General features: G+C 39.2%; 1 protein-coding gene across 9 annotated transcripts in view; it reads left to right on the top strand.

The window, feature by feature from the left end:
• Positions 1–13,413: 13,413 nt before the first annotated feature.
• Positions 13,414–27,003, top strand: part of TENM1 (teneurin transmembrane protein 1) — an 802,950-nt gene continuing 789,360 nt past the window's right edge. For 6 of the 9 annotated variants that reach the window (XM_041741541.1, XM_041741545.1, XM_041741547.1 and 3 more), the window contains exon 1: positions 13,414–13,897. The gene's annotated coding sequence lies outside the window, so the exon portion shown is untranslated. Of the gene's footprint in view, positions 13,902–14,005; positions 14,066–27,003 lie in introns of those variants that run through there. The other 3 variants (XM_041741544.1, XM_041741543.1, XM_041741542.1) reach the window with 2 other exon arrangements.

Raw genomic sequence — 27,003 nt, 5'->3', positions numbered from 1 at the left:
ATCAACAACCAGTTAATGGTATATAGTAAGCACTACCAAGTATAATAAAAGGACGCATAACTTAAATAGTTCAGACAACAAAAACTGCATAACGATATAATAGTAACTCTTCCTCTCCCATTTTTCTATAAGATTCTGCCACGACCAGAAGGTTGTGTGTCTCCTACATAGCTTTATTTGATGAGTAAAAGGAAAGGGGGAAGAGTAACAAATTGCTGGCTGTTTAGTGGCTGGTTTACTTGACATTTGGTAAAGGAATGAGTCTCCTATAGGTGGAAAGACAAGTCCAAATAGTTTGGAGACATGTGGAAGACATTTGGCATGTCTGCCAAATAGGCAGACATGTGGATACCAAGATCAATCCCTTCTGAGAGCAAAATCAAAGTTGTCCAGTGAATGGTTCCATTCCAAAGTTCATTTGAAACATGAATTTACTCAGGTAGGTATGGTAAGTAGGACAACAAGAGCAAGAAGCTGAGCTTCTAGAAGCTGTCCTAGACCATAGGCCCTTCACTCAAGATAGGGATCTGATCCTTCTCATATGCCTCAAAGGCCCCCCCTACATAATTTCTATTTTGATTTCCCATTTAGACTCTCTTCTCTGACAGAAGATCATTCCTTAGTGTTATAGATAATTTTCCTCTGAGACATACATTCTTATATTTTAATTTTCATATAACAGTAGTCCAAATTCATAATTAATTTTCCACAGAATTCTTGATAGAGAGGTAGTGTCATTATTTAAAAAAATCTGGACAGGGATCCCTGGGTGGCGCAGCGGTTTGGCGCCTGCCTTTGACCCAGGGCGCGATCCTGGAGACCCGGGATCGAATCCCACGTCAGGCTCCCGGTGCATGGAGCCTGTTTCTCCCTCTGCCTGTGTCTCTGCCTCTCTCTCTCTCTCTGTGACTATCATAAATAAATAAAAAATTAAAAAAAAAATCTGGACAGGAGAAAGTTCTTCTCCAAAGTTCATATAGGTGAAAAATATTTTTTTACCTAAATAAATAAATAAAAACAAGAGTGAAAGAAGAAGGAGAATACCTTACTGGAAAGATGTCAAAACATACTATAAAACAATGTTAATATAGCATGATATTAGTTCAGGGAAAGTCACTCAGATCATTGGACTAAAATTGAGAACTTTAAAAAAAAGATGTATAAAGGTATTATAATTATATTTTTATATTATAAATATAAATATTATAAATATAAAATATTTATATTTTATAAAATATAAATATAAAAATAAAATTATAGTTATGATTTTATTATATTAACTTAAAATAAAATTAATTAATTGAAGGATTATTCACATATAATGTTATATTTGTTTCAGATATACAACATAGTGATTTGACAATTTTATACATTATGCAATGCTCACCATGTTAAGTGTAGTTACCATCTGTCACCATACAATGTTACTATAATATGATTTATAGTGAACTTTAGATTAGTTAGAAAAAGATGGACCTGTTATAAAAGATTTTGGGACAAATGGCCAATCAAACTGAAAAGAAAAAAATAGGCCATACCCGTATTAGAAACCAATAGCAAAAATAAACTTTAGAGTTACAATTTTTAAGATGTATTGAAGATAATCAAATAAAATAGTGGATACTTTTTAAATAGTATGGGGTAAATTCTTTTTAAGCAGAATACAGAATACAGACTCCCAGACTCCATGAAGGAAACAGCTGACAGACTGGCAAAATCAAGTGATAAACTGAGAGAAGATATTGGCAACATATATAATAAAAGAGTAATATCTAAAATACATCAGAATTCCAACAAGTGCACGAGATAAAGGAAAATAATATTATAAAAATCAGAAAGTGACAAAAGAAATATTAAAAATAAAAACCATATTAAAAAGTTCTACCTTACAAGTGATCAAGCAAATGTATATTAAAACATCTGTGAGAGGGACACCTGGGTGGCTCAGCGGTTGAGCCTCTGCCTTTGGCTCAGGGTGTGATCCCGTGGTCCCGGGATCGAGTCCCACATCGGGCTCCCTCCATGGAGCCTGCTTCTCCCTCTGCCTCTGTCTCTCCCTGCCTCTCTCTTTCTGTGTCTCTCATGAATAAATAAATAAAATCTTTAAAGGAAAAGAAAACATCTGTGAGATATTTTTGTCCATCAAATTTAAAATGGTTGATGATGACAGGGCACCTGGGAGGCACAGTTGGTTAAGCTTCCGACTCTTGGTTTCAGCTCGGGTCATGATCTCAGGGTTGTCAGATCCAGCCCCGCATGGGGCTCTGTGCTCAACACAGAGTCTGCTTGAGATTCTTTCTCTCTCTCTCCTTCTGCCCTCCCCCTCCTCCAATTCATGTTCTCTCTCTCTCAAAGAAATAAAAAAAAATCTTAAAAAAATAAATTAAATGGTTGATGATGTGCCATGTGGTTCAGTGTAATGGCAATGGACACTTTCAGACATTCCTGCTAAAGCCCTTTTGACTGGATATTTGTTAATATTAGTCTTTAATCCATTCAATCCACTCTAGGAATCTCTTCTTAGGAATTTCTCATAGAATCACACAAAGATTTATAATGAACAAAAAAAAAAGAATGAATTTGTCAATGTTTATTGCAGCATTATCTATAAAAGGAAGTAATGGGAAACTACCTGGATGTCTATCAGTAGAAAAAGGCTACATAAACTATAGTGCATCCACAAAATGGAATACTACGCAGCTGTTTGAAGAATAAGGTAGATCTATAGGTACTGACTTTGCTATATTTTTTAAGTAGAAAAAGCAAGCTTCAGTATCCTGTATATAATGTGATCCAATTTAGATAAGGGAAATGCATACAGCATATTCATATACATAATTGTGTAGAACCAAGACTAACGAAATGCATACCAAACTGCTGATAGTGTGAAAGCAGGAGCAAGACTAAGGAAAGCTATAGCAGAATGGGTAAGAGCATAGATTTCTGGGGTCAGAAAACTCAGTGACTCTGCAACTTATTAGTTATATGACCTTGGCAAGTTTCTTAACCTCTCTGTGCCTCAATTTCCTTCTCTCCAAAATGGTGATGTTATTTTTATTGCTTAGCTCAAAGACTTGTTGTGAAGATTAAATGAGGCACTATATATAAAGCATTCAAATATAAAGCCTGGTACATAATATAAGCTTTCTGTGTAAGGTTTGCTATTTTTTAAGGTTTATTTATTTATTTGAGGGAGAGAGAGTGGGGGAGGGGAGAGAGAGAGAGAATCTCAAGCAGACTCCATGCTGAGTGCAGAGCCCAACCTGGGTCTCCATCCTGTGACCCTGAGATCACCACCTGAGAGGAAATAGAGAGTCAGATGCTCAACCTACTGAGCCATCCGGGTGCCCCAAGAGTTTAATATTCTATTCTTTAAATATTTTGCTGTAAGAATGTATTTGCAGATTTCCTATATAGCAAAAAAGAAACAAGAAAGAGAAATTAAAATGAGAATGGGACAGAAATGTTTCTAAATGAAGAAGAAAAAAAGGAAAAAAATGATACCACCTACACTGTCATTTAACTATACCACAACCCAATAGAACATTGAATTAGTAATAAGTCATATCTTAAATTATGCCACAATATTTTGCAGCTCCCCTAAATGATGAACAGTTTATTTGTCTGGTCCTGATTTGCTCTGAAAGATAGAACACAGCAGAAGTAACACTATATGTGTTCTGGAACCTAGGCTTTTTCAGGCCTTATAGCTTCTATCTTTGTGGACATCATGGGACACTGCCCTGACAGCAGCATATAAGGCAGCTGGTGTAGTCTACTGGAGAATGAGAGACCATGGGGAGAACTAACACCTGAAGTACCCAGGCCACACCCAGCACCTATCGCTAGATGCATGAGGCCACCTCCTATCTTTCAGCGCAGATAACCTTCCAGCTGAATGAAGATGCAAGAATGTGCCAAGAAAAAACCAGCAGAGAAAATGTGTAGTTATCCCATAGAATCATGAGAAATGATAAATTACTGTTGTTCTAAGCCCTAAGTTTTAAGGCTTTTTAGAGCTTGAGTTTCATTGTCATACAATAGTTAACTGATACAAAGGATATGACATCTGATGAAGAAAGGCCACATGGAGAGAGGGACCCAGAAGTCTTCATTGTTCCAGCCACTCCAGCTGAGTCATTAGACATTTGAGTAAAGCCATGTGGGATGAATTCATCCTTAGGTGACCAGTCAACTGAATGCAGCTACTTAGTGATCTCTGAGAAGACCAGCAGAAAAAAAAATTCCCATCTAATTCACAAAATTGTGAAAAATGGCAAAATGTTGTTTTAACCTCTTAGACTCTCCCATGGCATGGACTAAGTAAACATGGTGCTAAATCAAGTCACCAGATTTTTTAAAAATATTTTATTTATTTATTTGACAGAAAGAGAGAGAGAGAGAGCAGAAGCAGGGGGAGAGGTAGAGGGAGAGTGAGGGGGAGAGGGAGAACCAGGCTCCCTCCTGAGCAGGGAGCCTGATGAGGGCTCAGTCCCAGCACCCTGGAATCATGACCCGAGCCAAAAGCAGGTGCTTAACTAAGTCATCCAGGTGCCCCAAGGCACCAGATTTTAAGAAAATTTCCTGTAGGAGGTAGGAAACTTGAATTCTAATTAAACTTGACCAAATAGAATTTATTACACATTTCTCTTAATTCTTCTCATTGTTTTAATCCTTTGTTTTAGCTATAAAGTTGTTAAATTCAAAACCTGTCCCCAGTTCTTTCTTTTTTAAAAACGATTTTATTTATTTGAGAGAGAGAGAGAGAGTGCACGAGCAGGGAGGAGGGGCAGAGGGAGAAGCAGACTCCTCACTGAGCCTGGAGCCCAGGAAGCCAGATGTGGGCTCGATCCCAGGACCTTGAGATGATGATCTGAGCTGAAGGCAGACACTTAACTGACTGAGCCACCCAGGTGCCTCCTCTAGGTATTTCTAAAGGACCTACTATTTATAACCAAGGTATGTAGAAGGGCATGCCCTTGACCTCAAAGAAATAAAAGTATCTAAGAGATAAGAGAAATAGGCATCTAAATAAATAACTATAATACAAAGCAGAATGGGATAAGAGACAAGAGAGGACAAGTGCCTTAACCATTCAGAGGTAAGAGCATTTCTGGATGGAAGTTCAGAGAGCACTTTTTGAATAAAGGGACTAATGGATAGGAGTTCTGATAAATATGAATATACAGCTAGAAACGGAGAAGGAAAGGCATCCTGCACAGATGCAGGAGAGTTTTAAACTATAGAATTTTTAGGCTTTATTTACGATAGTATTTGAATGAGAGACTAGACTGTCCCACTGTAACTGAGTGTCCATCTGATGGCCTGTGGGATAAACTCTACAAAATCTCAAGACACACAGAACTGCAGTAGCGGCATCTAGAAATTCAACCCAGGTGTCAGGTATCCTAGAAAACTGTTGAACCTACTTTGTGGTGCTAGGTGAGTCTTGCCTATGCTCATCCTGTGATTGGAATTCCTTTGGTGATAAAACAAAGTGGCCTTGCCTTATTAAAATGATTATTACTGAAGAAGTATGTGTATAGAATCATGCCTTTAAAATGAAAAGCAAGAGTAGGTAAACGACTTATAAGGAAAATCAGTTATATTTTTATATTTTCAATAATGGTTTTCTGATTACAATGGTTTTCTGATTATTATGGAAAATAAAATATACAAAATATAAAACAGAAAATTAAAACCACTAACAAGCTCATGAATCGCTATTAACATTATGATTTATTTTTCCTGGTCCTTTCACCATGCATCTATCTATTTGTAAAGATTTTAGTTTTAGTCAATTCACAGAAACATGAGATTATATGCTTTTGTATTCTCAAAAAAATAAAATGCTATTCAATGCAATTTTTCTTATTTAAAAATATATTGGGGATCAGTTCAGACTTTTTAAAAGATTTTTTTATTCATTTGAGTACATTATTCACAGGGAGAGAGGGAGAGCATGAACAAGGGGAAGGGGCAGAGGGACTCTCCTTTTTTGTAGTACTCCTACTTCTCCCTCCTTCTCCCTCAAGAAGCAGACTCCCCACTGGGCAGGGAGCCAGACAGGGCTCCATCCCAGAACCCTGAGATCAGGACCCAAGCCAAAGGCAGATGCCTAACTGGCTGAGCCACCTAGGCACCCAGGATCAGTTCAGTTTTAAACAAGTTGAGTTTGGGATAGTTGTGAGATAATAAAAAAAGAAATATCCAGTTGGGACAGGGCTGTGATCTGGAAGATATCAAACTAGACGTAATTGTTGAAACCTGGAAATGGGATGAGATCATCCATACTTTTTCCAAGTGTGGGTTACTGGGTTAAGAAAGCAACTGATTTGCTTGGAATGGAATAGATAATTTGAAAATGCATCACACAGCAGTTTTAAGTGATCATTCTGGATTGCAATATAAAAATTGATTTCTTATTGTGAGAATTGAGACTTTAGAAAGAGTAAATGACACTAATAAGAGGGAAACCACAGCCAGTTTTCTTTTCTAAGAAAAGAAAACCAATGGTGGGCATTGGTCTCTAGACCCCTTGACTAAACTCTTCAAAATTTTTGAAGACCCCAAAATGCTATTGTCTTTGTGGGTTATCTCCATTGATATTTCTGTAGCAGAAGTTAAAACGGACAGAAATTAAATATTTATGTATTGATGCACTTGAAATAACAATAAACTCATTACATGTTAACATAAATAAGACTTTTATGAAAAAGTACTACATTTTCCCAAACAGAAATTATTAAGAAGAGTTAATAGTGTTATCTTTAATACCTGGCTTAATAGAACATAGCTAAATTTTCCTATCTGCTTTTGTATTCAATTAATTGATGTATGTTTGTAAGAGAATATGAGTGAAAGGCAAATAATATCTTAGTATTATTTGTATTAAATTATGAAAATAATTTTGGGTACACAGATACCCTAAAATTCTCTAAAGAAATCCCAGGAATCTCTGGATCATAGAGAGGTCAAGAAAAAAAAAAGGATAGAAAAAAGTTTATAATTTGAAAGTTGTAAGTACAAAGGCTTGATTGAAATCCGCTGAACTGTAAATCAAATCATATCACACCTTCCTGGACTTCCACTGTCCTTAGGGCAAAATCTGAAATCTTTATCAAGGTCCCTAAACTCTTGTATGACTTCGCTCTTTTCTGCCTGTCCTGTCTCATCTCATGTCACTACTCCTTCCCATCTCCCTTCTACTTTTTTTTTTTTTAAAGATTTGTTTGCTTATTTGAGAGCGAGAGAGAGCATGCACACAAGCAGGGGGAAGGGCAGAGGGAGAGAGAATCTCAAGCAGACTATGAGCTGAGCACGGAGCCTGATGAGGGGCTTGATGCCATGATGCTGAGATCATGACCTGGGCCAAAATAAGGAGTCCTAAGCTTCACCGACTGAGCCACCCAGGGGCCCCTCCTGCCACTTCTTATGCTCACTACACTCCAGAGGCACAGGTTGTCCTTGCATTCTTTGACATTGTCAAGGTATTTCTCACATGAAATACTGTAGATTCTTTTCTCTGTGCCTGGAATGCTGAGTAGTACACATTCTCCAGGCCTCCTATTAGTAAGGAACCCCTTCCTCAGGGAAGCCTATCTAACCACTCCAACCTCAACATAAATTAAGTCTCCTCTGTGTTCTCTTGTCAATATAATGTTCTTTTCCTTCAGAGTATACATCAGTTTAGGACTATGTATCTCATTGTGGGATTGGTTATGTCGTCTCCTACCAGTGGACCATAATCTACTCAAAGACAGGAACAAGAATGTTTTGCTTACCACTCTGTTCCCTAGTATTTAGCACTGAATAGACACATATTAGGTATTCTATAAATCTTTGCTTAATCAAAGTATGAACTAGAGAATGAAGACACATACAGGAGCCTCTGTCCTTAGTCTGAAAAGAATTATTCATGTTTATTATGTTGCATGGAAAACGGTAACATTCTATTTTCCAATCTTCATATAAAATGCATTTAAAATCTGTTTATGATAGACTATTCCTAATAATTGTTAGCATCTAATAGCAATTGCTAATGTATGTGGCTATAAAAGTCTTCTTATGGCCATTATTAAGCATGCATTTAAGAAGCACTAAATGCTTTAGTTATTTCAATACAAATTAATAGTTACCTGTAAGTCATTCATGATAATAATTCATTTAAAAGGTTATTATGATGAGGTCACAAAGTTAGAGAGAAGTTCAAGTGCATTTAAATGCCAACAGAACAATCCTAATTGTTCTATACTCTTTTCAAATTCTTTCTGGAGTGTAATTTCATTTTTCAAACAGAAATCATGGTACATTTTGAAATCAATATTTCCCCTTTTCAACAACTGTGATAGTTAAAAAGTGCCAAAAAGTAATATTCTCAAAAGTATTTCCAATAAAAAGAAAAACACTAGTATAAAGCCAGCTTTCAAATCTGCAAGGGAAGGCACTATGTTATCTTTATGAGGATAGAAATTATTGTTATTGCCATATTTTATGCATATGCATATCAAATATAAGTGAATTTCATATAAAGACCAAGGTGCCATTCTTTTCATTGTCTGTAATTTTAAATTTAGCAATTATTTGAATCCATTATGGCAATAATGCACATGAATTGTCACTGCACCCTATTGAGAAGTCTTCGTTTCTGAAGGTTATGATTAATCTGTATTAGGGATACATTTTATTTTATTTTATTTTTATTTTTATTTTTTTTAAAGATTTTATTTATTTATTCATGAGAGACACACCCAGAGAGAGAGAGGCAGAGACACAGGCAGAGGGAGAAGCAGGCTCCATGCAGGGAGCCCAACGTGGGACTCGATCCGGGGTCTCCAGGATCAGGCCCTGGGCTGAAGGCAGCGCTAAACCGCTGAGCCACCCGGGCTGCCCGGGATACATTTTATTTTGATAGAAAGGTGCAGCAGCACTGATGGAGCCTTTCCAATGAGGGATATTCTGTATGAATGGACACCTCTGGGAGCAGGGATTGCTATGTGGAATACAAAGTGACTTCTAAAGCTCAAAGGGAAAAAAAAAGTATTTTGCTTCTTCTTGGAACTCTAGTCAGATAAATGGATCTTCAAGATTCATTTGGATACTATATAGAAATAGGTAAAGAGAAGACTTTGATTGGCTTGTCAGTTGTCCTCTTGAGCCTTACTTGGGTGTGTGAAAAAAAATATCATGCCGGACTCTGTTCTGAACAGATGGATGCAGAATCCTGGCCACCAACTGTTCACATCCAGGCTCAAGTGAATTTCCTCCAACGTGGCTGCTTTCCCCAAAGGGGCCCACAGCCGGCCAGAAATGGGCACTCCCTAGCAGCAAGCTGGTGATTGCAATTTTACAGCTCTGTTTATGGAAAGTATTGGGGTAAAAAATCATTAAGCTATCTCTGCTGCTTCCAGTCATCGTAGCCAAAAGTTAAGGTGCCAGCACCATTCATAATCTCTGGTAGCTGATCTCTGGATGACATTGTTATCAGTTGCAATAGGAAATAACGGTGCACCACAAGTATGTATTGAAAGTGTCTTTGAAAACATCTTCCTATTAGATAAGCAACCAAACAAAACTCCTTCATTTCAGATAGTTCACATTGATTTTCTTTATGTAATTGTTATTGACTTAGTCTTTTAATATTATTGTACTTACACTCTTACTTATGAGGGTACTTAGAAACAAGATTGAAATAAGTGATATTCTCCATTATGCATTCTTTGCAGAGAATGAAACCTATGGATTAAACAAATATATTTAAGAAAAATCAAGGCTAGAACATCTAAATACTGTTCTCTAGTACTGAATTGTTCTAGGTACATGGTAATGGCCACTCAATATATGCTTGTCCATTAGTGAGTTGTTCACAAATCTTTCAACATCTCTTAGCTTAAGTCTCAATTTCTTTACCTATTCCTGGTGCTGGCACAGTTCCTGAAACATAGTAGATGCTCTATAATAATTTGCTGAATTGAATTTATGTAATTACATTAGTTCTGGGAATATATGTATAAAGATGTATGCATACATGTGTGTGGTCTTTGTTAATGAAAAGGCATAGCTCTTTTAAAATTCCTAGCAAATTATTTGAATAATATAATCTAGGCAACTGAATAACTGTCTATATAGATTGCCTACTCCATTACAATTGGTTATATTTTCCTTTACATTGGGCATTCTGAAACTGGCAATTTAGTGTGCCTTCTTCCTGATATCCACATTTGAAACAGAAATTCTTGCTCCTATGAGCAAAACGACTTGAAAATTCTGCAACTTCCTGCTACTTAAATGTGTCTAGGGAATCCCTAAAGTTGAATAAATGCTTTAGGAAATCCACCTATGGTATCAGGCTGTGGACTTCCAGAAGCAGTAAATCAGTTCTTTGGAAAGGAAGAAAAGTGACAGAGCCCTCTGTACTTTGGAATTAGAAATGGAAACAATGTTTTTGAAGGAACTAAAAGGTAGACAGCTGCAGACCAAATGAACTAAGGACTCCAGGGAGCTGTGAAAGACCAGTAAGGAAAATGAGAGGGAAGAATGTGAGAGAAAATACGAAGAGGAGGCAGCAGAGGAGAGAATTTTTTTTTCCCTTAAAATGATTAAAAGGATTGTGCTATTGCCAGGAGAGAAACAAGCTGAATTTCCTTTTATGAAATCCCTAGTTATCAACTGCCCTTTCCTTCCTGGGTCTTCCAAAAGAGTAACAAAAGAGACTGCAAGTGTGAGAGTGAGATGATCCTGGTTTTAAATCCTGTATTCCATTTCCACAGCTGTTATGGTCTGTCCACCTAGCACTCTGTCAGAATTCCCTTTTCATTTATGAGTTCTTTCCATAATCATCGGTTACAGAGTTTCCTTAGACTCAGAGTGTTTCTAGTCACTGGAGAAGGGACTGGCCAGATGTTTCTTTTTCCTCCTTCTAGAACTCTTAGTTGGGAATTGAGGAGGTATCCTGAAAGTCTTCCCTACACAGTTCAGGATTCTGGTAGTTCCTAACGAGGATTCTTCCTTTTATTTAGGGTATTTATATATGATCTAAATGTATCATCTATATATATAATGCATATATATATATATATATATATATATATATATATATGCTTTTGTTTCAGAGGAGGGTAGTGGGTTTTAGGAAGGTTCGTTTACATATTCGTGTCAAGACACAGGCTTTACAGCCATGCCTTCCTCCGTTGCTTTTTCAGCTCAAGAGATGGTTCTGGAAGCAGTTGCTATCCCCCTACAGAGTCGAGTTGTCATCTTTTGTTTCTTTGTTGGCAGAGCGGTGGGGTGGGGGTGGGGGTGGGGTGATGAACGGCAGGGAGCCAGGCGATTCCTGCCCAAAGCTGAAGGCGGTGTTGGAAAAGGGACGAAGGGTAAATTCAGCTCTTGATTCCCGGAGTCTTTCCCCGGGCGTTCAGCTCGGTCCATTTCCTCCCCCCGGTGGTGCACCGGGCTCATAAAGCACCCTCTTTCAAACACCTGTATTAAAAACCAGGAGGAGGAACGCACGGTTCCAAGATCTCCCCCTGGCGTCACCCTATACTACCTCTGTTTCGGAAACCGAATCGGGTCGGTCAGCTCTGGAGCGCAGAGACGGTGCCGCCCGGAAGCTGTCCTCGCGCAGCTGCCACCACCCAGGGAGGAGAACAGCTGGAAGCTCTGGTGCGCGCCCACCGCGCCGCGAGCAACTCTTCCCGGTCATTAGCTCCAGCCAAGGCTCCGAACGTGCCTCATTGCAACCCCTAGCGGGCTCTCAACTCAGCAATAGCTTCTCGCTTTCCTGGCTCTGCTCTTGCGGAGAAAAATTACAAACGTGCGTGCACACGTACACATTCACACACGCCGTTCTTTCTTCACTCAAGAAAACCATCAGGAAGCGTCTTTCCCCGAAAGAAGGTTCGGCTCTTCGCGCTCTCTTTTCTTTGCCTAGAGGTTAGCAGTCCCCGGAACACGCGCGGGGCTCTCTTCGCTGCTCTGCGCGCCCCCTACCAGCCCACGGCGGGGGTGGCGCTGGGGGTAGGGGCTCTGGCAGTACGCGAGACTCCCGTTTCTCCAGTTGGTGCAGCTCCCCTGGCTCGGTACTTGGTATCTCCCAGGGTCTTGCTCTAGCTGGGAAGCCGGGAAGGAGAAGGCGACCGTGGGCGTCGCCGCCGCCCTTCCCGGAACCGGAGCCAAACTCCAATAGGGCGCCAACGCCTTCCTCTTAAGCCTCACATCTGGCGCGGCCGTGCAGAGGTTGGCGGCCGGAGAGTTCCTGCACGCGAGGCACCTCAAGTCCCGAGCATGCCCAGTAGGACTCCTAAGGCTCCCGAAGCGAGTTTCTGGACATGCAGATTCCGCTTTTCCGCTTTTTAGAGGAAGCTGGAGAGGGTGGGAAAGGAGGGATCCAGGGCTTGGGGCAGCGCGCTGAGTTCTCCCGGGTACGTGCCCTCCCGCCCGGCGGGGTGAGGGGCGGGGCCGGTTGAGGAGCCCGGGGACCCGAGCCGCCCGGCAGGGCCAGAGCTGGAGCGCTGCCCCCGCCCCCGCCCAAGAGGACTTTGTCAGCGCTGAGCTGACGCGCCGCCAGGAGGCTGCGGGTGGCCGGCCTTGGCGCGCTGGGGTCACGCTGTCAGCTGGTGGCAGTCCGCGGTGCTCTCACACAGACGGGCGCGAGAGAGCTTGCGGGTCACACGCACTCGCGGGCTTGGCTTTTCTGGAAGGCGGGGGAGAGGGGGAAAGGAGGAACCTAATTTCCCTGGCTCGCTCGCTTTTCTCTTCTCCTTCTTCTTCTTCTTCTTCTTCTTTTTTTTTTTTTTTTGCCAAAGTTATACTGGCAAGAGACTTCACATTCTTTCTAAGTCAGTCCTGAGGCTGAACACAGCGCAGCAGTGATCACGCTCCTTTGTGTGTGTGTGTGTGGTGTGTGCCCGCGCGTTTGTGTGTGTCATGACTATGAAACACTGTCCCAGGTTGATCTTGGGGATGACAAACACTCCTCTGAACCTCGTACCTCACCTAACCCTCGGAGGGGGGTGGGGATAAGCTAGTCATGAGAATCCCCAGGCCAGAAACTCATTGTGGTACAAAAATCTAAATTTTGGTGATCCGTATTTCCTTCCTCTGCTCCCACCTCCAGCTTTCTCCTTCCCTGTCTCCATCCTGATCTTTCTCATCTCTCGACTTCCTTTCCTCTGCCCGTTACCTGCTCCCTCGGCCCTCCTCCTCCTCCTGCTCCTCCTCCCTCTCCCCATCTCAGCTGCGGCTAAAACCTGGAGTCTTGGGGAAAAGGGAAAAAAAAAAAAAAAAAAACCCTCGGCTGTAGAGCTGTCAAACCGGGCATGCTCAGTAGACAGGGCAGGTTTTTTGGTCTCGAGTAGCGGAGAAACATTTTTTGCACCACCGCTACCAGCCTTAGAGCGCGGCGGCGGCGGCCACGGCAACATCAGCACAGCCGTTCGCCGTGCAGACGCCCCGCACCCGGGAGCGCGGCGGGCTCCGGCTCAGCCCGGAGTTCACCTCCGAGCGCCCCGGGGGCTGAGCTCACCCCTTCTGCTCGCACACACACGCACACTCTCTCTTTCACGGACACTCTCGCGTATACACACTCTCGCACACGCACACGACCCCGGGCGCAAGCACCCTCCTGGCAAGGATCGTCCGCTGGCGCGGCAATAGCCAGGTTCGGTCCCTGCCCCCGGCGGCTGCCGGCTGAGAGCGCCGCCGCCGCCAGCCAGAGGAGAGCGATGCGGGGGCCCAAGCGGCAGCTCGAACAGTAATGTGGATTTACAGTCGTTTCCCGCAGGAACCGGCTGAGACGCCTGAAGTCCTGGGCACCGGCGGCGCCCGGCGGGGCTGAGCACCTGGCAAGGGGGCGGGGGACCGCACCTGGGGACGCCACCGAAACTTGCGCCTGGACTAGGTAGGTGCGTTTCTCTCGGCCCTCACCTCCTTCCCTCCGGCTCGCGGCCTCCACCCCCACCTCCCACCCCAAGGACTCGGGCGAACTTCGCCCCGAGGCTGCAGGCGACGGATGGCGGCTCCCGGCGGTGAACCACGGGCTGCGTCCGCTCTGGGAGTTCTGCCCGAGGTAGCAGAAGCTTTGCTCCTTCTTCTCCCGGCCTCCGCGGGGCCCGGGGCTCTGGACCACCCGGGGAAGGCGGCAGGTCGGCCTCGGTCTCAGTTCAAGCTTCCAGCGGGCCCTGGGGGCGCTGCCTTCGAGGGCTTGCTGGGCTTTACTGACGACACTTTTGCCAACCAACTCCTCCGGTTGTGAAAGGGGAGCCCTCGCCTCAGCTCTCGCGCTCTAACAAGTGGACCTGGACGCCGGGAAGAGGGGGGCTCGGTCTGAGAAGAGACAAGGGGCACCTCTTCTCCGGCATCCCTCCCACCTGGAGCGTTCGCCCCGGGCTCAGCCACATGCGTCCCGCTAGTGCCACCTCTCCAAGATGCCCAGGGGCTAGGACGCACTTTAGTACCTGTTTGCTTCTGAATTTCTCTTTGAGCCTCACTTGGGGAGCCCAGATTCGGGGAGGGGGGGAACTCTAGAACCTCCTTCTAACCTACGCCGTCCGGGGCCCCACCCGTTGCGTCGTCCCTATACCCCAATCTTTGTCAAAAGAGACCGTCATTACGCAGTAGTCGGTGTTCTGGGAGCCGTCGGTGTTGGCTTTAACCACGCGCTCAGCTGCGCGGGTTTGTGTGGTTTTTTTGCATTTCATCCTGAGACGTGGGCCCGGGAATCTAGCAGCGGCCAGTACCTCTGCGGAGCGCCAAGTACCCTCTAGGCATGCTTGGGGAAATATAACCTCACTTTCTTCCACTCCACAAGGGGCGGATCGACAATTCAGTTTTAGGATGCTTTTCCTAGAGGTGGAGAAGGGAGACTGTTAGCGCGACTTGGTGAGTGGATTTGTTTGCTGTCAGGAGTGTATTTAAACATTTCAGCAAACCCAGTGGAGCCAGTTGTTTACAATTGCGGAGACAGACGATCTCACTCCACTAGTAGATGTTGTCTCGACATCTATTTCGCCACCGGGAGAGTAGGGGCGGAGGCGAGGTCTGGTTTGCAGCTCCTGCTTGCCGTCGGCAGCTTCAGCTTCGGGTTTAGCAGATCTGCATCATTGCTCGGTGATATGCTAATATGCGTAAGAAAACTCCACATTTTCTATATGAAGCAGTTGGTCCGGAGCTGCCTGAACTTTCCGTACCCCCCACCCGCAATGTGAATCCCGAGATGTATTTGAGGTGGCCCAAAGAAATGCGAAAAGAAGTTTCTGGTGCTATAGAAGGGCAATTAGTAGCCATTCGGTTTTAGAAACCAAAAGGAAACGAAATACCCCAGTGGACTGGAATAGGTACTGTTTGATTAACATTTAATTGATCGCCTTTGTGGTAAGTAAGGGTCACAGACCGCTTCCTTGAATTTTAGGTTGTTGTTTTATGATTACAACTCACCAGGTACTGTGAGAATCAGTCGCTCGCTACTCAACCTGTTTGGGAAAGACATTGCAAATGTCTGCTCTGCTATTATCTTTTGGCTGAAATATCCTAGTTCATCTTCTTAGTCCAAAGACTTTCGTTTTGGAGCATAGGGGACTTAACTGCTGCCAAGAAAGTACAGTCTAAGAAGGAAAGGCTTTTTAAAATTATTATTAAAAGGAGAGCCACAGCTTTACGTGATGCTCCATGATTACCCAGCATTTGCTTGTTTGCTCAACACCCCCTTTGCTCTTCATATCTGCATTGTGGGGAAAAATGGATTTTTAGAAGACGTAGTATGCCCCTTAAAGTAAAGAACTGGAAAAGCAAGATCCTAGCTTTTCCATTTTGGTCGAAGTTTATAAGACTTTTATTGGGTGATGTGTTAACTAATTTACTATTGTGAAGTTTTTTTTTTTTTTAAGGGAGTTAAAAGCTTTCAACTATGCCCAATTAATGTTGGAACCTTTTAATGATAATGAAAGTCACAAGACACATTTGAAAAGGAGTTCAAGTAATTTCCAAAATGAATCCATGCTTTAAATGTTAGTTGAAAGTTTTCAGATTGTCCCCCAGAATGTTTTTGATAAACAGGTGTTTCTGGAAAACAACTCCACAAAGAAATTTTAGCATTTGCGTAATAAAACTAATAGAGTCTAGTCTCTAGAACAATGCCAGATACAGTAGAAAATGAGTGTTTTTAATACATGAGTTAATATTTACCATTAGTTCTAGGTCCCAATTGCGAACATTATAATATATAAGGAGGCTGAAGGAAAGAAGGCTTTGTAGAATCATTGTGCTGTAAGGGTGATTAAGTGAGACTCCAAATACTCAAACATATAGGAGTGTTAGAAAATAAAATCAGGTTACATGTAATTATGGTCTCATTCAAAGGCCTAATTCAACATCCAAGTCCAAATACCCTAGAAGTCTCATAGTTCCAATTCAGCTATGATATGTTTAAATAACATTGACATAATCATAGTTTCCTTTATAGTCATTGTACCTTTCTGATGCCTTTCATACAAAGATTCTTGCTGAAGCAGAACAGCTTAGTATTTAAGCTTATTCTGTACAATATTACTTTAAATCATCAAACTACAAAATATTCTTTTGACATCTTGCCTCTGAACTTTATTTTCCATGACAATCTTAAAAACTTGGAAGTGGTAAGAAGGTTCAGTAGTAATTAACATAACAGATTTTTTTCTACTCTGTGTTAAAGATAGCCATTAGAGTCCATGTAATTTTTGCTTTAAGCTTGTTTTTCCCAAAAGTCCATCGGTTTCAGTTTTTAGTTATCAAATGTTTAGTATAGATTATAGTTAATAAATCCCCTAAGGTCTCCCAAACTATTTATTTATTTATTTATTTATTTATTTATTTACCCACCCACTGACTGACAGACTGACCTGAGGTCAAAAGAAGAGCACTACTTTGCATACTCATATTTTATTTTAATGAAAACAAAATTCTTATAGTACATACTTGTTCTCCCACTCATGCACACAATCTCTAAAGAGTGCCATGCATCATATATAAAACATATATAATAATTTTACTAAAATTTTATATATATTTTTAAATTCCTGTGACTTTACCCTCAAACGTGATAATCTGTGCACACTTAAAAAGAAAAGAAGTTACCATTTGGAATAAAGGTTTGAACTGAATTACTAGCACAACTACAGGCAGATTAAATGATGAAGAATATTGTAATAAAGAGTATTTAGCATTTCTGATCAACAGCATATATCCATAGCCAGGAATGTAGCTGCTGATTTAAGAAAAATGAAATCTTAGAACTCTTTCCACATACAGTAAGTGCTTTAAATCATCTGCAGATTCTGTGTATTAGATTAAATCACTATTTTGAATGTAGATTACAATTATTTTTCCTTCCCCTAAAAGGTAAAACATTCTGAATCCTGGCTTTCTATGTTATTTCTATTTCTTTCTATGATCCTGGCTTAATATATTTATTTCTTTCTGTTTTCCATTGATTTTTTTTAGAACTGAGAAAAGTAAATATCAGATAGAACCAGCTAGAACCGTGCTTAGTTTGAGCAAATGAATGCTAGAAAACGTTTCACGCAGCTTTGATTATTCCCAATAACCTTGATGGTCCAACTATAGGTGTCTCTTCAGTATGTGGTACTCTGTTATGACAATTATATGATGTATAGAGATTTTGTAGTTTGCTAGATGCATGGTGGTACAATTTAGCAAGGCCAACAAAATTGCTTACATTTGGAACCCATGAAAAATAAGGCTGAGGAAATTGGAATTTGATGGCATAAATTGAAAATTATTGTATAACAATATTTATATCAATTGGATTGCTAACATTTTTGTGTATAATCAAAGTAAACTAATTTTAATTGGAGATAGTAAATATTTTTATGGTTGATGTTGGATCTCTAATATTTAAAAAACAATATTTTAAAGCCTGATAAATAAAGCCTGTTAAATTCTTATGTAACTTTAGGACTCATTTCTAGACCTGGAAGTATAATCTTGGATAATTTACAATTGAAAAAAAAAATCGGACTTTTACTTCCTGTCCAAGCCTCTACTTTAGGTAAACAATAGCATATGGTGAAACATGCATATATGCCAACTAAACACTATCTCTTGGATGATGTTTTCAATGTGATGTAATGACTCTGAAATACTGGGTTCTCCATTCCCAACCTACTTTAACTGTGTGAGTGGAGAAGTTAATTGGAAAATGGGTTAAATAATCTCTTTTCATGTTGGTGGAGCACCCCCTGTGAAGCTCTTACTCTGAGCCTTCATACCTGTGTTTATGGTAGGTATGTGCCAAGATTAGTATTTTTTTTTCTGGGTGCTTATGACAGGTCTCTATGGCTCGCTCTCAGATATTTGAGTGAAAAGTTCAGTCAACCATCCAGCTGTTTGAGTTGATGCAAGCAAACATCTGGTTGGTTGAGAGAATTTTTTACTTAGTCTCTGGATGTTTGGAGTCATTTAACAGGCTGATGAATCTTAATATCTATGCTGAGAAAAGAAAGCAAAAATAAAATGAAGCACTTCAAAATAATATAGAGTACCTTAAACACTCTTGGATTACTATAAAATACATAATGAACTATGTGCCATTCTGAATCTAGCCTTCTATGAAATGTGTAAGGAGATGTTGCTTGCATCCCTTAGCAATTACAAAAACAGAAACACACTGGCCTTTTCAACAAGCCAGGAGATTAAAAACTTTAACTTCAATTCTACCTCCCCACTACGCCCCCACTACTGATTCATCCGTTTAAAGAAATCAACTTAAAGAGTTTGATATGTTGGCTTCTTACAATTTTCTGCACCTCATTTCCCACCAATTCTTCTACTGCCATGGAAACTAGACGGGACAGACAGCTGGGAGTCACTAATTCAGGATGGGAACCTGCTTGTTAATTTAATTTCATGCCAGCCTGTTGGTCCCTGAAAGTAACCGTAAAAGGCTAGGGAATTGAATTTGCGAGCAATAAATGATTAAGCAGAACAAAAATCAGTGCCATCTCTGTCATTTTCCTGAAGATCTTACTGCTTACCCTCTTTGTCCCCTACTCAACCAGATCTTTCAAAATAATCACAGAAATAGAGGCTTGATTTGTGCATTCCTGTTGGTATTTATGTGTGCTACAGAGCGTTTTTGTTCTATGAGGACATTCACAGCTGTAAAATAGACTCATAATAGCTATTATATTGAAAAAATATGTTCTTTCAAATTATGATTTTGTAGACTTTGAAGAAGCCTAGTTAGCAATCATAGTAAAGTTAAATATAAATGATGCTTGAATTTTCCGGTAGGATTGGTTATTTTTCCTTTCCAAATATGAAAACAATTTTATTAAAATATCTATGCCCCACTTGTTTTTTTTTATTACAGAGACCAAATGGATTTGAAAACATTTATTTGAAATCTGTAAAACACTCATTTTACCCGTCACCATAAAGCATACTGATTGTTTTAATTTTAATTGACTAAGTTGTCAGTTGATAAGTAGTCAACAATGAGGAAATTGCCTTTTAATGTTTCTCATATTCTGTTGTAACATTTTTGTGGCTGATTATGACTTACAAAATTGAATTTTGGAATCACAAATTCTAATATAAGCTGAATTGCAATCCATGTTAAGCTTTTTGCAATATTATCAGCTGTGGGTCCTAATAAACTAATATTTTTTCCTGGGAATTTATGGCTGTAAACAAATTTCTATATTATGGCTAAGAAAGAGTGATTCTGAAAAAAGATTTTGGTTATGAAAAAAGAATGAAGATCTGTATTTATATGTCACCAGGTATTTTTGTTTTAAAGTGACTAGAATTTCAAAATATAAATATCCCAGACAGAATTATTAATGATAGAAGAAGGTGGAGATTTATAATGTAGGAAAAAATATATTTTTACATTTTAGTGAATATTGATAATATTGGTATCTAGCTGTGTGTTATTGAATTGCATATATTTTGATTATTGGTTTATTTTTGGTACTTCGGCCATAATGGTGTAATATGAAAATAGCTGAGTAAAATCTGAAAAATTCAGTCAATCATCATTGTTGAACATATAAATTTCCTAGTATCTACCTGTGTCCTATCTTCTGTGTCATGTTCATTTCTTCTAGCCTTTGAGCAGATGCCTGGCATTTAGATGTACAATGTAAAATAGTAAGTCAATCATCTAGATGGTTCCAAATATCTGACCAACGAATTTTGGCTATTCATCTAAATAATGTTCTGGTGTTATCACCTCAGTTTCCCTTTTGAAGTTACCATATATTTACTTTTCAACTGTTTACCTATTTAGATGAAAAGTATTGTGAATATTCAGGATGAGGATGCAGTCGTATAAATAAAACTTGTTGTAGAATCCCTATATGGTTATATCAAAGGAAGTCCATTTTCATTTTAATGTTTGGAATTACAGTTTAATGTTTTTAGCTGCCTGTGTGAATGAGGATTTTTAAAGCAGCCAAAATAAAAGTACATTGCATACTTTGGGGAAAATCTGATCACTGGCTGAGGTCAAGGAGAAAATTTCCCAGTTGCATGGTTTTACATAATTGGTGATTGTAAGTGTTCATATTAACTTCTTATGCCTCTATCTGGTTTAGACACCTGTCAAAGAGAAGGTGCCAGATTAGGTAGTCAATTGGCTTATTAGATATTATAATCCCTGTGTCCCAGCTGTATATAGACGTTTTAAGAAAACTCTTCAGTTGTTCAGAGAAATTAGAAAAAGATACTGCAGATGGCCTATCTCAATAATCCACGTTTTTTTCAGGTACATTTAAAATTAAATGTCCTAAGAGATGATTAATTCAGGGAAGTTATTGATAATGAACTCATCGTATGCTACACATCCTTTGCACCTATGATGATGCCTTATTAAAGGTGTCTCAATCTTGCTAATTACCACCTGTGTTTAAATATAGAGGTGTATAAATACACTACAACCACAGAGTGACTGGAAGCCTTCTAAATCTGAAATGTTCCTAGCTAACTCAATTCCTATCAACAGAATGTTTCTGATCAACATTTTGAATTTATACTCCATGCATTACCCCCTTTAGCATTAATGATTTTCTTTTTTTAAAGCTGCTCTGCTTAATTGCAAGCATTTGAATGATACTGATGTGTGATCTCCTGCTCTATTAACTAGCCCCAAAATGTTTGTGTTTATATGTGTGGGGATGGAATTTTTTTCTAAAGGAATATTTATCAAATACTATATATACATTTTTGATATGGATTTTGCAAGTATCATTTACAGAAACATACATCACTTATTTGCTTACTCAATGCTTAAAATGAGTATATCTTTGTGATTGTGACTCATTAAATGTTTACAGCTCTAAGCAGTGTAGGGAAGCATTGACATCATTGCTATGCAAGTCAAATAAGAAACTCCTTTTGGAAAGATAGTATTAATTTCACTAATGAGACCTAGTGATCTCTAAGGGAGAAGGCTGTGCAGTTGATTGGCCAATGATACCTATAGCTTAGATTTGAGAACACTCTTGTACCTTGAAATAACAATAAAAATCACTCTCATTTCTTCTTCTTTCCCTTTTTCTTTTCTTCCTTTCCAAGAATTGAGGTAGTGCATAGGGTTATGAGAAAGGAAGCTCTGGGACACTCACTGAAGTATTGGTAGTGATTAGCCTTTTTATTCTTTTTCTAAATCTCACCATTTCTTCGTGTATCCTAGAGAATTATAAGTGTAATGTAAAATATTATTCTTTGTATTGTTTTTGGCGCATACAGTCTCTCAATGATCTTGAGTAGAAGCTAAAATAATACACTGATTTCCTAGGTTGTTATTCTTTATTACAGATGTACTCTGTGCATATATCCATACATTGTTGGTGCATTTGTGATTTATCTTGCACGTTGAGTGTAATAAAATGTCAACACTTAGGTGTGACACCATTTATTTTTGGTTTCAAACCCATGAAGCGTTAACACAAGGGTGTTACATTTTCTTCATTGTTTTGTTCTTTTCTCATATTTGAGCTATTGCCTTGATGAAACATTGGACAACTTGTGAAAGTGAGGTAATTTTAATGTAAACAATTAGAATTCAGTGCAACAGAAATATTTTAGGAGTAATTCAATCTAGAATAGACAAAATTTTAACAATATATTTCTGTAAAACGTGGAATAAAACATGTTTAAGAAAATGTGTAAAACAGGAATAGATGTAGTGAGAGAACACTGGTCCTGGGTATTTAGCAAAATACCTGGAACTTCTTTGTTGTAGGAAAGGCAGAAAAAGAATGACCTTTACACAGACTTCAGGGGCAATGTGTGTTGAAGTGTCAGGTCTTCCACAAAGACTCTATAGGTCTCAGGGACTGTCCTCTTCTTTTACTGAAGACTTCAGTATTAGATGGGTTTGATTATATGTCATAAAACAGTCTTCATGAAGAAAAAACTTGATCTGTTCATTTCTTCATTAATTCATTCACCAAAACTTTTTAAAAATGCCTCTGCTTACCCAATGATACAAGGACACTTTAAAAATTTAGATTCTAATGGAGAAGGCAGACATATATGCATGCTATTGTCATGTAATAGATGCTCTAGAAAAGGAATTAGAATGCTCTGGAAACTCAAAGGTAGATATAGTTTAGTAAAGGATGTGTCATTTGAATTGGCTTTTAAAGAATAGCTAGGAATTTTTTAGTTGAGAGAATACGGGGAACCACATTCCACATGGGAAAGGATTATGAAAGGGCACAAGGCTAAATTAGTAATGGAGAATACCAACCCAGGATAGTAGAGTTTCATTTAGTTTTCTATCCAGATTGGGGAACAGGGGTTGGGACTAATGTCTATTTTATATCTTTCTATGTGCCTGACACACAGAAGATGCTTAGTAGATATTTGGTAAGTGAATGAATGTATTAAAATTTTCCTCTATGGAGAGTTGTACTGGAGAATGGTGGTTTTTCTTCTGTTTATCCAAAATCATGCAATGTAGTATGTTGTAGCAGAGTCTATAGAATTAGATGAGGGGCTCTAAAGTGAGGGCACAGGTCACCAACTTTGGGTTTTTAGAAAGATGACACCTATATGAAGAATGGATTAAAGTGGATTAAGAGTAGCAGCAGTGAGACATCGAGAGACTATGTTGCAACTGTGAGCAGTTATGAGGATATGAACTAAGGCAGTGACAGTAAGGATGGGGGTGGGGAATTCGAGAGCCATTCATAAAGTAGCCTTAGTGGGACTTGGAAAATGAAAATATTTAGAGGGTGAAGGAGGAGTGACTCTGAGACTTTGGCTTGGGAAATTAGGTAATGCCATTAAGCAATATAGGGAACATAGAAGAAAAAGTCAGTTTTGGTGGGGATAATGAGGTCATGTTTGGATTTATTTAAGGTAAGACACCATCTAGACATCCAGATGGAGATGGTTTGTAACAGATGGAAATTACAGATCTGAAGATGAGGTCTGGAGGTAGATATTTGTGTGTCATTGGTCAATGTAGTAGTTGAAATCATAGGAATAGGAAGGGGAGTTCTCCTAGGGAGAGGGCATATACAGTAAGAAGAGTAGCAAGGGTGAAATCTTGAGAATCACTCAAGAGGTTGGTGAAATAAGAGAAGCCTTCAAAAGAAAACAAGTCAGATTAAGGTCAGAGAGGTAAGAGGCAAACCAGAAAATAATGAAGTAGAAGCTAGGGGAGGAAAGGATTTTATTTTTTTATTTTTTAAAAAGATTTTATTTATTTATTCATTCATGAGAGACAGACAGAGAGAAAGAGGCAGAGACACAGGCAGAGAGAGAAGCAGGCTCCATGCAGGGAGCCCGATGTGGGACTCGATCCTGGGACTCCACAATCACGCTCAGGGCCAAAGGCAGGCGCTCAACTGCTGAGCCACCCAGGCGTCCCAGGAAAGGATTTTATAAATCCCATCTAGACAAATGCATGAAAAGATTATTCACACATGGAAATAAAAATGGCCAATAAATGTGAAAAAGGGTGATAATAAAAATAAACATGAATTAGAAACAAAAACAAGGTATTTTTTTGTTGGTTTTGTAGGATAATGCTCAGTGCACTTGCTCAAGTTCCATTATCAGAGTCCTTGATTAATCTTTTTTCACACCTGACCTCCAATCAATTAACAAATGTTGGTACTGTACCTTCAGACTATATATCCTGTCTGAAACATTTTATATTCCTTCATCATTAATACCTTAGACCTAACAACTATCATCTCTCACCTAGAATACTGAAATAGCCTTCTAATTATGCCCCTACCTACATTTTTGGCCTCTGTAGTTTTCCACATAGCAACCAGGGTCATCCTTTTATTTTTTTTCAAGATTTTATTTATTTATTTGAGAGTGAGCAAGAGAGAGAAAAAACAAGAAGGCGGGGAAGGAGAAGCAGACTCAACACTGAGCAGGGAGCCTGATATGGGGCTTGATCCCAGGACCTTGAGATCATGAACTGAGCTGAAGGCAGAAGCTTAACCAATTGAGCCACCCAGGCACCCCAGGGTGATCTTTTTAAAATATAAATAAGATCTTGTGATTTTCTCACTCTTTGACCTCCTATGGCTACCTTCTCACGCTTAAAATAAAATTTAAAAAATAATTTTAAATTGTTTACTATAGCCTACAAGGCCCTATGTAATTTGGTGTCTGTTGGGCCTTTCATCTTACTATTTTATCTATCAAACTTTGGTCATAACATTCTAGCTACACTGTCCTCCATTTTGTTCCTTTAGCATGCCATGCATTTTTATTTCTCAAGGCCTTTGCAGTTGCCATTTCCACTGCCTGAAATGAATTTTCTCCAAGATTTCTGTAAGCTTACTTTCCTGCTTCATTCAGATCTTTGATCAAATATTCCTTAACCATAGAAGCCTTCTTGGCCATTCTATGTAATGAGTCCTGTCATGATTCTTCATTTTCTTTGCCTTTATACACTTCTATTTTTCCTCTTATTACTCATCACTACCTGACATCACACTGTATTTTTGTTTATGATTTATCAAATCTACTAGCATATTAGCTCTATGAGGGTATGGGCTTTGTGTCTGTTTTCTTCACTACTGCATCCATATCACCTAGCATAGTGCCTGGTACATAGTAGGTATTTAATAAGTAGTGATTGAATAAATGCATGAATATAAGGACATGATGAAATGTTAGTTGGTATAGATTTGGCAGTTTGAAGCAAAAGCCTTAAAAATGCTTATATCCATTTGACCCAGTAATTCTACTTCTGGGAATTTGTCCTAAAGAAATAATGCAAAGTGCAGAGAAAGCTTTATTTGCAAAGATTTTCACCAGAAATTATTTGTAATAGTTGGAAAAATGAAGGAACCTAAATGTTCAGCAGGGGAATTGCTAAGTGATTTATGGTACATCTAGAAAATGTAATATTTTATGGCCATTAAAGATGATGTTTACAAATATTTTACGATAAAAGGAAAATGTTTATGTAAGAAAGAAAAAAAGACTGGAAAATCAAGCACAGAAGTGATTATGTGTCTTTGGAGGAGATGGGTATTAGGTGATTCTTTTTCCTTTATACCTTCTGTATTCCCAGATTTTCTACATTAAGTCTGTATAGCTTTCATTGCCGAAAAGTACATTTACAAAACAAAGAGGAATCAAAAACCACAAAAATAAATATTGCCACCTTAGATAGAGGTAAGGTTTAGGTCATAAATAACAAAGAGGATAAACCTGTTCTTCTTGAGAGTGCTAGAGGGAGAGGAATATACCAATTGTTACTGGGACCAGCTGTTCTCTGGCTGCTTTGTTTTGAAGAGATCTACAGACAGGGAAAATAAGTGAGATCCACTGATCCAATCTAGTTTTAGTCATTGGAGAACCAAGAAGGGCTGAGTTTATCCTGTCAGAATTTGAACAGGATGTTCAAGGGAGATTAGGCAAGTTAAGACTTCTTCATATTGCTGTGGAAACCATCAGCAATTTGCTTCATGTAAAACAGGAGTGATTACTCACTATATTTCTTCATGTCATGTAGTAAAAACAATTATGTGAAGTTAGACTATAGATTGCTTGGCTATTCAGCCACAGTCACCTCTAATGGAAAAGAAGAAAAATAGCATTGACAAGTTTTGGCAGGTCTCATCATTAGAAATGCCCATATTGCCAGAAAGAAAAGAAACTGCAGCCAATAATGTAAACCTAGAAGTTCTCTAGACCCTGAGGAAGAAAGTGACAATACAGAGTGTTGCGGCATTAATTGTCTGAGAGCACTGATCATTGTAATGGGGAAACCGTCTCTGTTATTAACACAATTATTTTCTACAAGGTCTTTGAGTAAACGTCCCATTAGAAAAATAGCATTAGGGCTTTAAAAGTATGTGTAGCAATATGTAAAGATATACTCATTAGTAAAATAAAGTGCGACCTATATGCAGCCCAAAGTCCCTTGAAAATAGAAAGTGTTAATAAGTTGTTATAGTTATAATTAGTATATAATTGAATAATTATTGAAAACAAGTAAAAAATGGCCCGTTTCCTAAACAAATAAAAATTATACTTTTGAAATCCACCTGAGAAAGATATTCATCCCTACACATATATATTCATATTTTGATATATATGTATTTTTATATATGTATGCATTTTTTTAACCAGACTCTTAGACCATTCTTCTGTTCCTTCACCTTCATCTTATTCACTTCCTCTCCACAGCCAATCTCAGATGATGGTTTTGTTTTAAGAGGCTGAGAACTGAAGGATGTAGAATATTATTCTCTACATAGGACCAAACCAGAGGCAGTAGCACTAATTAAAGTATGGGTTAGATGAACTCTTAATGAGCTATTCAGATTTGACTTTAGGACCCTGCTTGCAGGCTCTAGCCTATCTCCAAAACCAATAGTCAGTACTGTGAGATGCATGTCTAACATTTGTGTATCCTGCTGCTTTTGCCTCTGGTGTGCATTACTTGGTTGCATTCAATGATGGTCCTGTCAAGAATTCTTTTTTTTTTTTTCCTAAAGGGTAGCTAGCCCACATGAAGTA

The sequence above is a fragment of the Vulpes lagopus genome, chromosome X (assembly GCF_018345385.1).
Source record: "Vulpes lagopus strain Blue_001 chromosome X, ASM1834538v1, whole genome shotgun sequence".
Taxonomy (NCBI): domain Eukaryota; kingdom Metazoa; phylum Chordata; class Mammalia; order Carnivora; family Canidae; genus Vulpes; species Vulpes lagopus.
Note: the sequence above shows the minus strand (reverse complement) of the source record. Positions and strands in the feature narration are given on the sequence as shown.